Here is a 14,754-nt window from a genome sequence, read left to right as displayed (position 1 = left end):
TAAAAAAAATTCTATGTCAATTATGAGAGGATTATAACCTCACTTTACTTTAACTCTGAATGAACAACAGTGAACAATACCACCAAGAAACATGAAAATTTGAATATAATAAGATTTGGTAAATTTTCATTAAAAATTTGCTGCAGATGTCAAAAGAATACAACTACTGAACATTCAAACATTCACTTTGCTTCCTTTGGAAAATGATTTTCTCCTTTAACTTAAATACACTATCTGTCTGTCAGACAGTAGGCAACAAACCATAGAGAAATACACACACACACACACACACACACACACACACACACATCTCGGAGAGCCCGGCAAGTTACCGAGAGTATCCATTCCCCACGGCATAGCCTGGCAAGCTACACATGGTATATTCAATATGTATTTCAATATGCCAAAAACAGTACAATAACAGGTCTCATTCCCACCCCCTTTTTTTGTTGTTGTTTTTTTGTTTTCTTTTTGGGTCACACCCGGCAATGTTCAGGGGTTACTCCTGACTCATGCATTCAGGAATTACAACTTGCAGTGCTCAGAGGACCATATGGGATGCTGGGAATTGAACCCAGGTCAGCTGCATACAAGGCAAACGCCCTACCCACTGTGCTATCGCTCCAGCCCCTTAGATCTCATTCCCCTGGCCTTGAAAAAACCTCCAATCATTGGGAAAGACAAGTAAGGAGAGGCTGCTAAAATCTCAGGGCTGGGACAAATGGAGACGTTACTGGCACCTGCTTGAGTAAATCGATGAACAACAGGATAACAGTGATACAGTAAATTGTAAGAAATATGTCCTGACCATAAAGAAGTTATGATATTGCATTACTTACATTATAAGTATAAGGATTTAGATTTTAGTTTCCAGATGCATACTATTTCCCTATGACTAAGTCAAGGAACTGCCCAAAAACTTAAATACTATAGTCAATCATTCATTGATCACTGAGTTCCTCCTATGAGCTGGGTACTGATTTAGATACAAAGATTATAGTGTGAACAATAGAGGTATATCTCTTCCTCCTACAACTTTGAGCCCAATAGTTAAGTATTATTTCAAAATGGAGGGTTCTTTTTAGGGAATGACATGTTCACATATTCCTTAGGGATGACCTAAGGAGTGAATCTGGGTAATGCTCTAACATTTTTTTTAATATTTCTATTAGTGAAACACCATGAGGTATAGTTGTAGACTTACAAATTTTTGTGCTTGGGTTTCGATTATACAATGATCAAATACCCATTCCTCCACCAGTGCCCATTTTCAACCACCATGGATCCCAGTACCCTTCCCACCCCCATTCCCCCACCCATCCCACCCTACCTCTGTGGCAGGGTATTCCCTTTTGTTTTCTCTCTCCTTTTGGGTGTTGTGGTCTGTAAAAGAGGCATTGAGTGGCAATCATGTTCGGTCCATAGTCTACTTTCAACATGCATCTCCCATCCTGGGAGGATCCTCCAAATACCCTTTATTTGGTGCTCCCTTCTCTATCTGAGCTGCCCTTTCCCCTAGAATGCCCAGCAGGCCTCTAAGCAATGGAGTAATCCTCCGGGTACTGATCTCGACTATTCTTGGGTATTAATCTTCTATTTTGTTACTTTATGTCCCCCAGATGAATGCAATCTTTTTTTTTCAGTTTTTATTTTTTTAAATTTTTTTACTAATTTTATTTTTTTTATTTGTTTATTTTTTTATTAGTGAAACACCATGAGGTACAGTTGTAGACTTACAAGTTCTGCTTGGGTTTCAGTTATGCAATGATCAAGTACCCATCCCACCACCGGTGCCCATTCTCCACCTCCACCAATCCCAGTATCCCTCCCACCCCCCCATTCACCATCCCACCCTGCCTCTGTGTCAGGGCACTCCCTTTTGTTCTATCTCTCATTTTGGGTGCTGTGGTCTGCAGAAGAGACATTGGGTGGCAATCATGTTCGGTCCATAGATTACTTTCAGGATGCATCTCCCATCCTGGGCAGATCTTCCCAGCACCCTTTATTTGGTGTTCCCTTTTCAATCTGAGCAGACTTTACCCCTGGAGTGTGCGACTGGCCTCTAAGCCATGGAGTGGACAACCTGGTATTTATCACAGCTATTCTCGGGTGTTAGTCTCTTATTTTGTTACTTTATGTTACTCAGATGAATACAATCTTTTTATGTCTATCCCTCTCTTTCTGACTCATTTCGCTTAGCATGATACTTTCCATGGAGTACCACTTGTATGTAAATTTCACGACTTCATCTTTTCTAACAGGTACATAGTACTCCATTGTGTAGATGTACCAAAGTTTCTTTAACCAGTCATCTGTTCTTGGGTACTCAGGTTTTTTCCAGATTTTGGCTATTGTAAAGAGTGCTGCAATGAACAAACAAGTGCAGATGTCACTTTGACTATACATTTTTGCCTCTCTGGGATATATTCCCAGGAGTGGTATTGCAGGGTCAAATAGGAGCTCAATTTCAATTTTTGGAGAATCGACCCTACTGTTTTCCAAAAGGGCTGAACCAGTCGGCATTCCCACCAAAAGTGAAGGAGTGTCCCTTTCTCACCACATCCGCACCAGCATCGGTTGCTTTTTTTTCTTTTGGATGTGGGCCAGTCTCTGAGGTGTGAGATGGTATCTCACTGTGGTTTTGATCTGCATCTCCCTGATGATTAATGATGTAGAGCATTTTCTCATGTGCTTTTTTGCCATTCGGATTTCTTCTTTGAGAAAGTTTCTGTTCATTTCATTGCCCCATTTTTTATGGGGTTGGATGTTTTCTTCTTGTGGAGTTCAACCAGTACTTTTATATATCCTTGATATCAACCTCTTGTCAGATGTGTATTCGGTGAGTATCCTTTCCCATTTTGTAGACTGTCTTTGTATTTTGGTCACTGTTTCTTTGGAGGTGCAGAAGTTTATTAGTTTAAGATAGTCCCATTTATCTATCTCTGTTTTCACTTGCTTGGCCAGTAGCGTGACACCTTTGGAGATACCATTAGCTTCAATGGCATGGAGGGTTTTGCCGACTTTGTCTTTAATGTACCTTATGGATTCCGGTCTGATGTTGAGGTCTTTAATCCATTTTGACCTTACTATTGTACATGGTGTTAGGCAGAGTTCTGAGTCCATTTTTTGCATGTAGCTATCCAGTTTTGCCAGCACAATTTGTTAAAGAGGCTTTCTTTACTCCACTTCACATTTCTTGCACCTTTATCAAAGATTAGATGATCATATGATTGAGGGGAGATGTCAGTGTATTCAACCCTGTTCCATTGGTCTGCAGCTCTGCCTTTGTTCCAGTACCATGCTGTTTTAATTATTATTGCTTTGTAGTAGAGTTTGAAGTTAGGGAGGTTGATTCGTCCCATTTTCTTTTCCCCAAGAATTGCTTTAGCTATTCGTGGGGGCTTATTGTCCCATATGAATTTCAGGAGTGTTTGCTCCATTTCTTTGAAGAATGTCATGGGTATCCTTATAGGGATTGCATTGAATTTGTACAATGCTTTGGGAAGCATTGCCATTTTGACAACGTTAAATCTCCCAACCCATGAGCAGGGAATATCTTTCCATTTTCTCATGTCTTTTATTTCCTGAAGTAGAGTTTTGTAATTTTCTTGTACAGGTCCTTTACTTCCTTAGTTAAGCTGATTCCTAGGTACTTGATTTTCTGGGGCACAATTGTGAACGGGATTGTTCTTTTCATGTCACTTTCTTCTCTTTCACCATTTGCGTATAGGAAGGCCATGGACTTTTGGGTACTGATTTTATAGCCTGCAACTTTACTATACAAGTCTATTGTTTATAGGAGTTTCTTGGTCGAGGTTTTAGGGTTTTCTAAGTATAGTATCATATCATCTGCGAATAGTGAGAGCTTGATTTCTTCCTTTCCTACCTGGATGCCCTTAATATCTTTTTCTTGCCTAATCGCTATTGCAAGTACTTCCAGTACTATATTGAACAGCAGTGCAGAGAGTGGGCATCCTTGTCTGTTCTCTGATCTTAGAGGGGGGAAGGCTCTCAGTTTTTCACCATTGAGGATGATGCTTGCTGTAGGCTTGTGGTAGATGGCTTTAACTATGTTGAGGAAGGTCCCCCCTATACCCATTTTGGCTAGGGTTTTCATCGTAAAGTGGTGCTGGATCTTGTCAAATGCTTTCTCTGCATCTATTGATATGATCATATGCTTTTTATCTTTTCTTTTGTTGATATGATGGATTATGTTGATTGATTTCTGAACATTAAACCATCCTTGCATCCCTGGGATGAATCTTACTTGGTCATGGTGTATGATCTTTTTGATGAGTAGTTGGATTCTGTTTGCTAGTAGTTTGTTGAGGATCTCTGCATCTGTGTTCATTAGGGATATCGGCCTGTATTTCTCTTTCTTTGTGGTATCTCTGTCTGCTTTTGGTATCAGGGTAATATTTACTTTGTAGAAACTGCTTGGAAGTGTTTTTGATATTTCAATTTTGTGGAAAAGCTTAAAGAGTATTGGGAGTAAGTCTTCTTTAAAGATTTGGAAGAATTCACTAATGAAATCATCTGGGCCAGGACTTTTGTGCTTGGGGAAACTTTTTACTACCATTTCCTTGATGGTGGTAGGTCTGTTCACGTATTCCAGGTCTTCTTGGTTGAGCCTTGGGAGTCTGTAGGAGTCTAGGAATTTATCCATTTCCTCGGGGTTTTCATTTTCTGAGGCATAAATCTTCTCAAATTACTTCCTGAGGATCCTTTGAATTTCTGTAGTTTCTGTTGTCCCTCCTTGGAGGGAGCGGGTTGAGCTTTCCTCCCTGCCCCGACCAGGTCTCCAGCAGCCGACGAACTCCAGGACCAGACACCACCATCCTGAGACCACTCTCCGCACACCTGAAGGTACCGGCAGAGGGACAAAGCCTCGTGGGTTCCGGGACCGAGATCTCCAAGCCTACTCCGATTGGAGTCGAGCATCCTCCACCCAGATCCTCTAAATTCCAGTAGGCGGGGGTCACACCCACCAACTGGCCCCCTGGCCCCGTGTAATCCCATCAGTTGCCAAGACTCAGAGACTATTAAAACCAGAGCCCGGAACCGCGCGGCCGCGAATCTCATTCCTACTTTGACAAACTGGCAGGCTCCTGAATGTAACCTGCCCACATGGCAGAGTCCGGCAAACTCCCTGTGTCATACCCAATATGCCAAATACCAGTAACAATGATGGGTCTCATTCTCCTAAAGAGCCTTGAATATAATCTCAGGGCTAGGATGAAGGAGACGTTACTGGGGCCTGCTGGAGGCAATCGACGAATAACAGGATGATCTGTGATCTGTGATCTGTGATCTGTTGTAATGACCCCCTTTTCATTTCTGATTCAGTTTATTAGGTTTTTCTCTCTCCTTTTCTTTGTGAGTTTTGCTAGATTCTCTATCATTTAAACCACACTTCAAAATTAATTTACTTTGATAAGGTTTGGTTCAGAAACCAAACCTTTCCTTTCCAAAAGGAAACCTCCACAAGGAAAACTCTTTCTACGATATTTTTTCAAAATTCATTTTTTTTTTTGCTTTTTGGGTCACACAATGCACAGGAGTTACTCCTGGTTCATGCACTGAGGAATTACTCCTGGCAGTGCTCGGAGGACCATATGGGATGCTGGGAATCGAACCTAGGTCGGCTGCGTACAAGGCAAACACCCTACCCGCTGTGCTATTGCTCCAGCCCCTCAAAATTCATTTTTTAACCCTCCAATTAGTTTATTGATATTTAAGTTCATAGTTACTGTTCTTGGAAAAAAGAGCTATGCATAATCAAGGGTTCTCTTTTGCTCCAAGAAGATGCAATTACATAATAAACATCTAATGAGCTCACCAATAATTTAGCAGCTACATGCCAAACTCATGTAACAAAAGTCAGGGCAGGATGACCAAAAAAGATACCGACAAGTCTTGAACTTAGAGCTGGAGAAATAGCTCAGTGGGCTGGAGCACAGGCATTGCATGCAGGAGCCTGGATTTGAGCCCTCACTCCACAAGTTCCCTTGATTTCGATCAAGAGTGATGCCACCCAATCCCCCCAGCACAACATAGACACATACCCGTGCACTTATTGCACACACACACACCAGCATGGAGCTGAAAGCAGCACTTAAGCAACACCGGGTGTGGTCTAAAAGACAAAACCAAAACTATACCAAAAAAAAAAAACATTTTTTCTGCAAAAAAAAAAAAAAAAGCTAAACTGACACCCACTGGTACATAATTGCACATTCTGGCTATTAAATGTAAATGCTAAAATTTCAAAGTTTGCATCAACTACCTGAATAGAAAATTCATTGCCTTTGTCAAAAGTGGACCAATCTGACTTCAGAGGACACAAGACAATAGGCCAGAACCTAAGTTATATAGTTCAAACCTCTGGATTCAACGTTTCCTTTTTTTTTTTTTTAATTTTTGTTAGTGAAACCAGGTACAGTTGTAGATTTACAAATTTTTGTGCTTGGGTTTCAATTATACAATGGTCGAACACCCATCCCTTCACCAGTGCCCATTTTCCACCACCAAGGTTCCCAGTATCCTTCCCACCCCCTATCTCCCCCACCCCCCCGCCTATGTGGTAGGGTATTCCTCTTGTTCTCTCTCTCCTTTTGGGTGTTGTGGTTTGCAAAAGAGGCACTGAGTGGCAATCATGTTTGGTCTATAGTCTACTTTCAGCATGCTTCTCCCCTCCTGGGAGGATCCTCCCAACACCCTTTATTTGGTGCTTCTTTCTCTATCTGAGTTCCCTTTTCCCCTAGCATGTGTGGCTGGCCTCCAAGCATGAAGTAAAACTCCTTGTACTAATTTCAGTCACTCTTGGCTGTTAGTCTCCTATTTTGTTACTTTATGTTCCCCAGATGAATGCAATCTTTCTATGTCTATCCCTGTCTTTCTGACTCTTTTCGCTTAACATGATACTTTCCATGTAGTACCATTTGTAAAATCAAGGCTTTTCAAAAGCAAGTCCACATATTTTATTTGGAGGAAGAGTCAGAAACAGTTATTTTGTATTTGCAATTCTTCTGCTTTCCTTCTTTAGTTTTCTCTCACTTCCCTTCACCTTTCACCTCCAGCTGCCTTTTCTCTTTTATGTCATTTTATGTCATTGTTTTTCCCCTCTTTTCCCTACAGAGTACAATGCAGTTTGAAATATTTTGTATGTATTTCCTCTTTTCACCATTTTTTGAAAAAGCTCTTAGTCATCTTATATTTCAAAAGAGGAGCCTGAAGCCCAAGGTTGTAGAAGTGGGATGTCGTGAAACCAGTATCCCATGCGATTCTAGAGTCCTTGGCCACTGTGCAGAACTCCCTCTCAGTGGAGACTTTGACTTTAGTGTTTATTATAAAGATGAGCTGTTAGACATAAAGTGGAATAATAGCATTGATATGTAAAAAATTAAATTCAGGCTGAAGATTAATTTCAGGGGTTAAGGCACTTGCCTTGCACAATATTAACTCTGGTTTAATCTTTGGCACTGAATAAAATCCCCCAAGCACTGTCAGCAGTGATTCTTGAACAGAAAAATCATGAGTAGGTTCTTTGAACCAGGAGGTATGGCCCCCCAACCAACCAACCAACCAACCAACAAACAAACAAACAAACAAGGGGAAATTAAACTTAATTTCATCTATTCTTGAGAAATGTTGCCACACAATCTCACTTTACTAAAATGCTTTTAAGAGAATAATTACGGTTGGAATCACTGAAGAAATTTATGACGGCTTTTCATGTTAACTGTACCACTTCCAGGTCTTTTGATTCTGCCATGTGTACCATACAATGATGAAAGTCAGGAGTGAAAACTCGCTAGAGTCTATAATGATACAGATGAAGAAACAGTAAATAAATAAAACAACAAAAATAAACTCCATAAAGTCCAATTACTTTCTATACCCACACCAAAAGAAAGCCAACTAAAGTCTTTGTTTCTAATAATATTTATTATTGCTACTCATTTCATGGATCAAGAAAAACCTTTAACTTAGTTCTTATATTTATACCAAAAAATCTGATGGAGAAAAAAAAGTGAAAATATTAGCTGCTATAAGATCAATACACCTAATGAGCTAATTTATAGACAGTGATTAAACTGAAGAAATAGAAATACTGCTACTGTTCTCCATGCTCCCAAGTCTCTCCAACTCAACTATGTTCTTACTGGCCTACTCATTAAACTTTCTTCAGCTAAAAAAAACAGTCACAGTTCAGTGAAGTGCACAATTTTTGGCTTAATCTGTTTGCATGCACTCCATGTTAAAACAAGACTGAGTTCCAGAAAGTTATAGACTAAATCTAACTGAATGGAACTGGGATCTAAATTAAGTCTTATTGTCACCTCCATGAAATCACAAGTGAGACCTCAATCTATGTCAACCATCACTCATCTTTCCTCTAAACAATTCCCCTCTGATACACAGACGCCAACAGTATTGAGATGGAACAGAGCATAATTACACCATCCATCCAATGGAAAAAGATGGGTGTATTTTTTATATAAAAATAAAAAGCAAAGTAAAATAAAAAACCTTATCAAGCTGATTCCTTTTAGAAGCTGACCGTACTTAACAAAAGAAAAAGAGTATACCAGAAAATGAAGAAGGAAAACCATGACAACAACAGTTATAAACAGTGGCTATCAGCATGAAAGAAACCCTGATCTCTGCCAAAATAAACTTCAAGGCAAGTAGGCAATAAAATTCTGTTTTCACCAGTAAGGCAAAGTTGTATTCTGTGTTTGCATTTTCTATGAGAGTTGTTCTTTGATTTTCTAGAAATGACAAGATTTGAAGTCTCCATGGAACTCTGAGATCTGGAGCAGCTCAGGATGATATGGAAAATATCTATCAAGGGATGCTATGTGTAAGGTAGCACACATGCTAAGTTATATTATATTTTCTGTGCTTGTGGCCTAAATGCTCTTTTACAATTGAACCTATGCTTTTGATAAAGGGAGAACTTTTATAGGAGTGTTTACTTAATACTTGACTTTCCCCATCAACTGTCCCTGTGGCTTTCCTCATTTGAGTTGTTACAAACTCCCAGTGAAATGGAGTGCACTATTGTTCATTGTTGGGCTGGAACGATAGCACAGCAGTAGGGTGTTTGCCTTACAAGCGGCCAACATGGCCGACCCAAGTTCAATTCCTCCGCCCCTCTTGGAGAGCCCGGCAAGCTACCGAGAGTATCTCGCCCTCAAGGCAGAGCCTGGCAAGCTACCCATGATGTATTCAATATGCCCAATACAGTAACAACAAGTCTTATGATGGAGACGTTACTGGGCCTGCTTGAGCAAATCGATGAACAACGGGAGGACCATGATCCGTGATTGTTCATTAAGGGTCTTACTACTCTTGAAATACTGGAGACTAAAAGAACTTTTTCTTGAAAAAGAAAAATAAAAACATTCTCCAACAGTGTTGTGTTCAGGACACCAAAGTAAAAAATGTTGAGTACTCAATCTGTTTGCTAGTGAGACCACCATAAATTGGCAGGTGAAGCATAATTGATGTAAGCAACCTATGATGGATCTGAGAAAGAGAATGTGTCAAAACTCTGAACTGATGTCAAAGAATAGTAGTGCCAACTGGTGCTCTGACTTGTATTAATTCATGGTTTGTATAGCATGGCTGGTGAATAGCTTACTGGTCAAGGGCAAGGCCCTTATAGCACTAAAGGGTTTAGAAATAGAATGATTTTTATTGGTGAGAAAATGAAGCATGGTCTATTTTTCTTATATCTGCCAGGTATGCATCTAAATACTGAAGGCAGGCACGTTCTTAGTCTCATAGGCTTAAAGTTGACAGTTTTAAGAAGTCAGACAGGAAAAAATGAGGGGTGGGGAGACTAGATATGTAAAATAACCTCAAGCCTTCTAGCTGGATCAAGTCCAGACTCTTCATGGTTCACCTGTTTCTTCAGCCCACCCTCCTCTACTGGATTCCCCCTACCATATTGAATTATTCACTGTACATGTCCCTGAACCAGAAACCTGCCCATTTTTGTGTCTTTTAACATGTTGATTCCTGTATATCTGGCTAACCCTTTCCCCCCAATTCTCATCTCCACCCTCATGCAACCTCCTCCGCAGCATGAAAGAAACTCACTCCCCGTCTGCACCTTTGCAATATCAGCACATACCTGCACCATGACCATCACTGGGTTGCCTATTTTAATTCTGGACATACTCCAAGAATGTAGTGGGTGTAGCAATATTGATTTTCATCAAAATGTTATTATCTAGCAACTTACTAGCAGCTAAAGCACAGGATTGTTTTATGAAAATCCCATGGGCTCCATATTTCACTGCTAGCATGAAAGTTGAGAGTTCCTGGATGGGAGCTAGTAGGGCTTCTGAAGGTAGAGGAATACAAACAATATAAAAGTTACATCACACTCTTTTTACAGACTAGCTCCTTGAATCAATTCCTGAAACATTAAGCCTCTGCATGGTTCAGCATCCCTGGCGATGGTATGGTGGTATAAAAAAGTAAGCAAATCATATGCATTTCAAGGAAAACATGAAACCAGGTTGAATAAAATTCACCATTCCCTATCACATGCACATTGAAACAAAAGAAAAAAATCAGAAAAGCAATGAGAGAAGATGAACGACATTTAGAGGAATTGTAAAGGAGTTTGAGGTTCAATCATTTATGCTTTGCACGTTGCTATATCAGGTTCTAGGTATCAAAGATGTAGCAGAGAACAAAGGCATTAAATAAAACAAATAAACAAAAAAATCACCACTGTTGTTTTGCCTACTTTGCAAGCTTAGGGATGAATATGGATCAGGCAGTATATGAGTACTCTGGATCAGATGATGATAAGCACTACAGAGAAAAATAAACAATGATGTGTAGGAAAGAATGTCTGGAAAGGGGTAAGGGTGTTGTACTTCTAAACGGGCTGTCAAGGAAATGTCTTTAAAAAAACCTTGAAAGAGATGAAGAAATGCTGGAGGACCCTGGAGGAGAGAACTCCAGGTGGGAAAAGAGCAAGTTCAAAAACCCAAAGGTAAGTTTTTTCTTGACACATCTGAGAAATAGCCAAGATGATAGTGAATGAGACAGACAGTGAGACAAACAGGTTGCTCTGTTACAACATGTGTTCCTTTAACAGCAATTAGGTCATGGTGGTAAATAGTAGGATAAAGTGTTGATATAACAGAGTCAAGATTTTTTTCTTCTCAGCAAAAGGAACCAGAACAGCAGTAAGAAAATTCAAACCTTAACAGGGAAGGAGGAGGCCCTCAGGTTGGCTCCAGCACAGTAGTTTGCTCTATTTCAGAAAATTAAACTGTGCATCTGCATCAGATTGATCCCCCAGAAATAAACTCCCTCCCACCTACGCAGCTCTCAGCTCAGGACAATACAATTCCCTCTGTGATTACTGTAGGGTCAGCTTGATGGACTCTAGGTTCCAAGAATTATAGAGAACTACATCGTAAAGGTGTTGAAATAGAAAAACACTGGTAATTTTTTAGCATTACATGATATACTGTCTGCAGAAAATTAACTGGTGGTCTTGGTGATGGACAGGATGAACTAACGCTGAAGGAGAACAGAAGATCACAGACAAGTCATTTCAAAATTCCTAGTGAGAGAGGCACCAGCTTGAACCAGAAAATAAAAGTGCAAATGCTATGTAAAGTGGTAGAACTGGCTGACTGGCTTGGAAAATGAGAAAGGACAAAGCCCATGGATTCTATATATTCCTAAGCAACTAAGGATTCTTAGGTATCATCAACTGAGATGAGAATGATTGAAGAATGATCAATAAAAGGGATCCAAGTCAGAAATATATCTTGAATGCTTAGAAGGCACTCAAGTATGTATTTCAACAAAATAGTTGAATAGATATGGCCAGAGCTTAGGAGGAGATTAATTTGGAAGTTTATAGTGCAGAGATATAATTTAAAGTTACAGGGGTAAAACTGTAGTTAGATTCCCATCAAATATTGTCTACTAGCACCTAGAATACAGACATTTATATATATACATATATATGTATGTATACATATATATATGGAAGATGTGGACCTAAAATTTAATTCTTAGCACAAAAGCTTGGAATTGAGAGTTTTGAGAGTAGGGAATAGAGTCTAAGAAGGCAAAGGGAAACAAAAATAGAAACAAGCTAGGAGGTCTAGTTTCTGGGTATTTCAATTAGTCAGAGGTGGAGGGTTTGAGTGGAAACAGTAAAGAGAGTTTTATAAAACATACCTGTGAGCTGTGAGGAAGATAAGAAAAGAAAACTGCCCTGGAAAGGAAGTGGAAAAGAGCTCAAGCAGGTCAAAGAAGATCAAGACTTAGAATTTGCCTCTTATATTCAATATACCAAAAACAGTGACAAGTCTCACAATGGAGACGTTACTGGTGCCCGCTCGAGTAAATGGATGAACAATGGGAGGACAGTGCTACAGTGCTACATTTTAGTTACCAGGAGAAGATGAACATGTTTCTTAATGGCCAAGACCAGTTACTCTTTTCCTTTCTTTTGGGGGAGATGACTAGTGGTATTTGGGATGCATCTGGCAGTGCTCTGGACTTACTCCTGGCTTTCCGCTCAGGAGAGCAAGCATACATAGTGTTTGGGATTTGAATCAAGGTAAATTGCAGATAAGAAAAGCATCCTACCTTCTATATATGCTCTCTCTGCCCTCTATCTCCAGTTTTAATTTGATGTTTTATTTGCTATCTCTTCAATAGTGTATATAATATTCTCTCTCAAGAGAAAAAAGAATGAGACAGAGACTAAGGAAATACACAGCATCAACACTCTATTATATTTTTATTTTTTGGTTTAATATTGGGGCATTACAATTGCTTCCACAAAGATGGGAATGATCCAGCAGAGAGAAAAAATAGATAACACAGGGAAGGGTAGAGAATTGTAAAGGTAATGTCCCTGAGTAGAAGGCAAGAGGGACTGCAAGTTCCAAGTGGAGAGTGTTGTGATATTCTTTGTTAGCAGGACTGAGCCAAAGCCAATTCTGTGATAATCATAGGCAGCATCAGCATGAGCACCGCTTCTGAGATCTCCTCCAGCTGCCTTGGATTTTTGTTTTGTTTTGTTTATGCAGATAAATAGGAAGAAAGGTCATTTGCACAGAGGTTACTGTCGCTGTTCTCCTATTGATTTGCTCGAGCGGGCCCAGTAACATTGTGAGACTTGTTATTGTGTTTGGTATATCGAATACATCACGGGTAGCTTGCCAGGCTTTGCCATACGGGCGAGATACTCACGGTAGTTTGCCAGGCTCTCCAATAGGGGCGGAGGAATTGAACTCGGGTCGGACATGTTGGCTGCGTGCAAGGCAAACACCCTATCTGCTGTGCTATCCCTCCAGCCTATGCACAGAGGTAATAAAAAGAAAGTGTTAGAGGCTTGTTAAAAGAGGAGAGGTATGAGATAGTTGTATAAAGAGCAGGGAAGTAAATGGATTCAGGTGCCACAGAATCACAGCCAATTCTTAGACCTCTTTTGCGATCTTGTTGGTCATGCATCTAACTGAAACTAGCCAGGATAGTGAGGATTTTCTCCAGTCACATGCGCTCTCAGACATGGGTAGGCAAAAAGCTAGAATTTTCCTGGGCTGAAATTTTGTCAAACCAAAGTTCAGTTTAGTAAAAGAGTGAAAAATACGACAATCAACTGCTATGACTTGAATATCTGTATAACATAAAATTCCTGTTGTGACCATCCTAACATCCAAAGGTGATGATATTAGGAGGTGGGACATTTTTGGCTTTTGGGTACCACCTAACAGTGGTTGAGGGACCATATGGTGCTAGGGATCTAACCTGGATTCGATATCCAGCCATATCCAAAGCAAGAGTGTATTATCACTCTTGCCCACAAGGTGGGAAATCTTAGAGGTGATGAGGTCACAAAATTAAAGTCATAATGAATAGGACTTGTTCATTTATAGAAGCTCAGAGGGTTTAGATCATGGCTCAAAGGGCTGGAGAAAATGTCTTGCATGTGGTGGCCCCAATTTGGATCCCAGGTGCTACATGATCCCCTGATTACCACTGGGAGTGACCTCCTGAGTGCTTTCAGAGTCAACTCCTGACCCTTGAGCACTTGCTTGGGAAGCTCTGAAAGTAAATAACAGGGGTCAGAAACACAGCTCCAAATAGAGCTCTTACTTTGTAAGTTTGAGGCCTGGATTTGATCCCCCAAACCACACACAAACACACAGACACAGAGCTCCCCTACTCTGTATGTCCTATAAGGATATAAGAGAGGTCAGTCCCTTCACCTGACCATGCTGGCAACCTGTTCTTGAACTTGCAGCCTACAGAACTGAAAGTAACAAATGCCCACTGTTTATAACTATACTGTGGCATTTCTTTTTGGTAGCCTGAAGAGACTAAGACATGAGCTATGGAATAAGGATGAAGCAGGGATGTTTACCTGTTGTCAGCTGAGAATGGAGAGTTACAGGAACAACTTTAAACAATTCCCATCTAGGAACAACCCACAGACATACTATCTGACCTATGGAAAACTATAGTTTTTTTTTTTCCTTTCTTAAAATATTCTTTTCCCCTTTCAAGTTGATGAAACAACAGCAACAGCAGACACAAACTTCCTGCTTGAAGAGGGTAAGATAGAGAATGCATCTCTCCACACTGAAAACAACCATTTCTTGCGGTTCACAGTAATAGGGTAAACCAACCCCACCCACAAAGAAGGGCTCCATGAGATAGTGGTCCCAGAAGGTATGGGCAGAACATAACCAC

At 40.2% G+C, this 14,754-nt stretch overlaps 1 protein-coding gene across 2 annotated transcripts in view; it reads right to left on the bottom strand.

The window, feature by feature from the left end:
• GHR (growth hormone receptor) overlaps window positions 1–14,754 on the bottom strand; it is a 305,006-nt gene that overhangs the window by 197,538 nt on the left and 92,714 nt on the right. The gene's annotated exons all lie outside the window — the stretch shown is intronic.

The sequence above is a fragment of the Sorex fumeus genome, unplaced genomic scaffold (genome assembly GCF_029834395.1).
Source record: "Sorex fumeus unplaced genomic scaffold, SorFum_2.1 ptg000015l, whole genome shotgun sequence".
Taxonomy (NCBI): domain Eukaryota; kingdom Metazoa; phylum Chordata; class Mammalia; order Eulipotyphla; family Soricidae; genus Sorex; species Sorex fumeus.
This window is presented reverse-complemented; position numbering and strand designations above follow the sequence as displayed.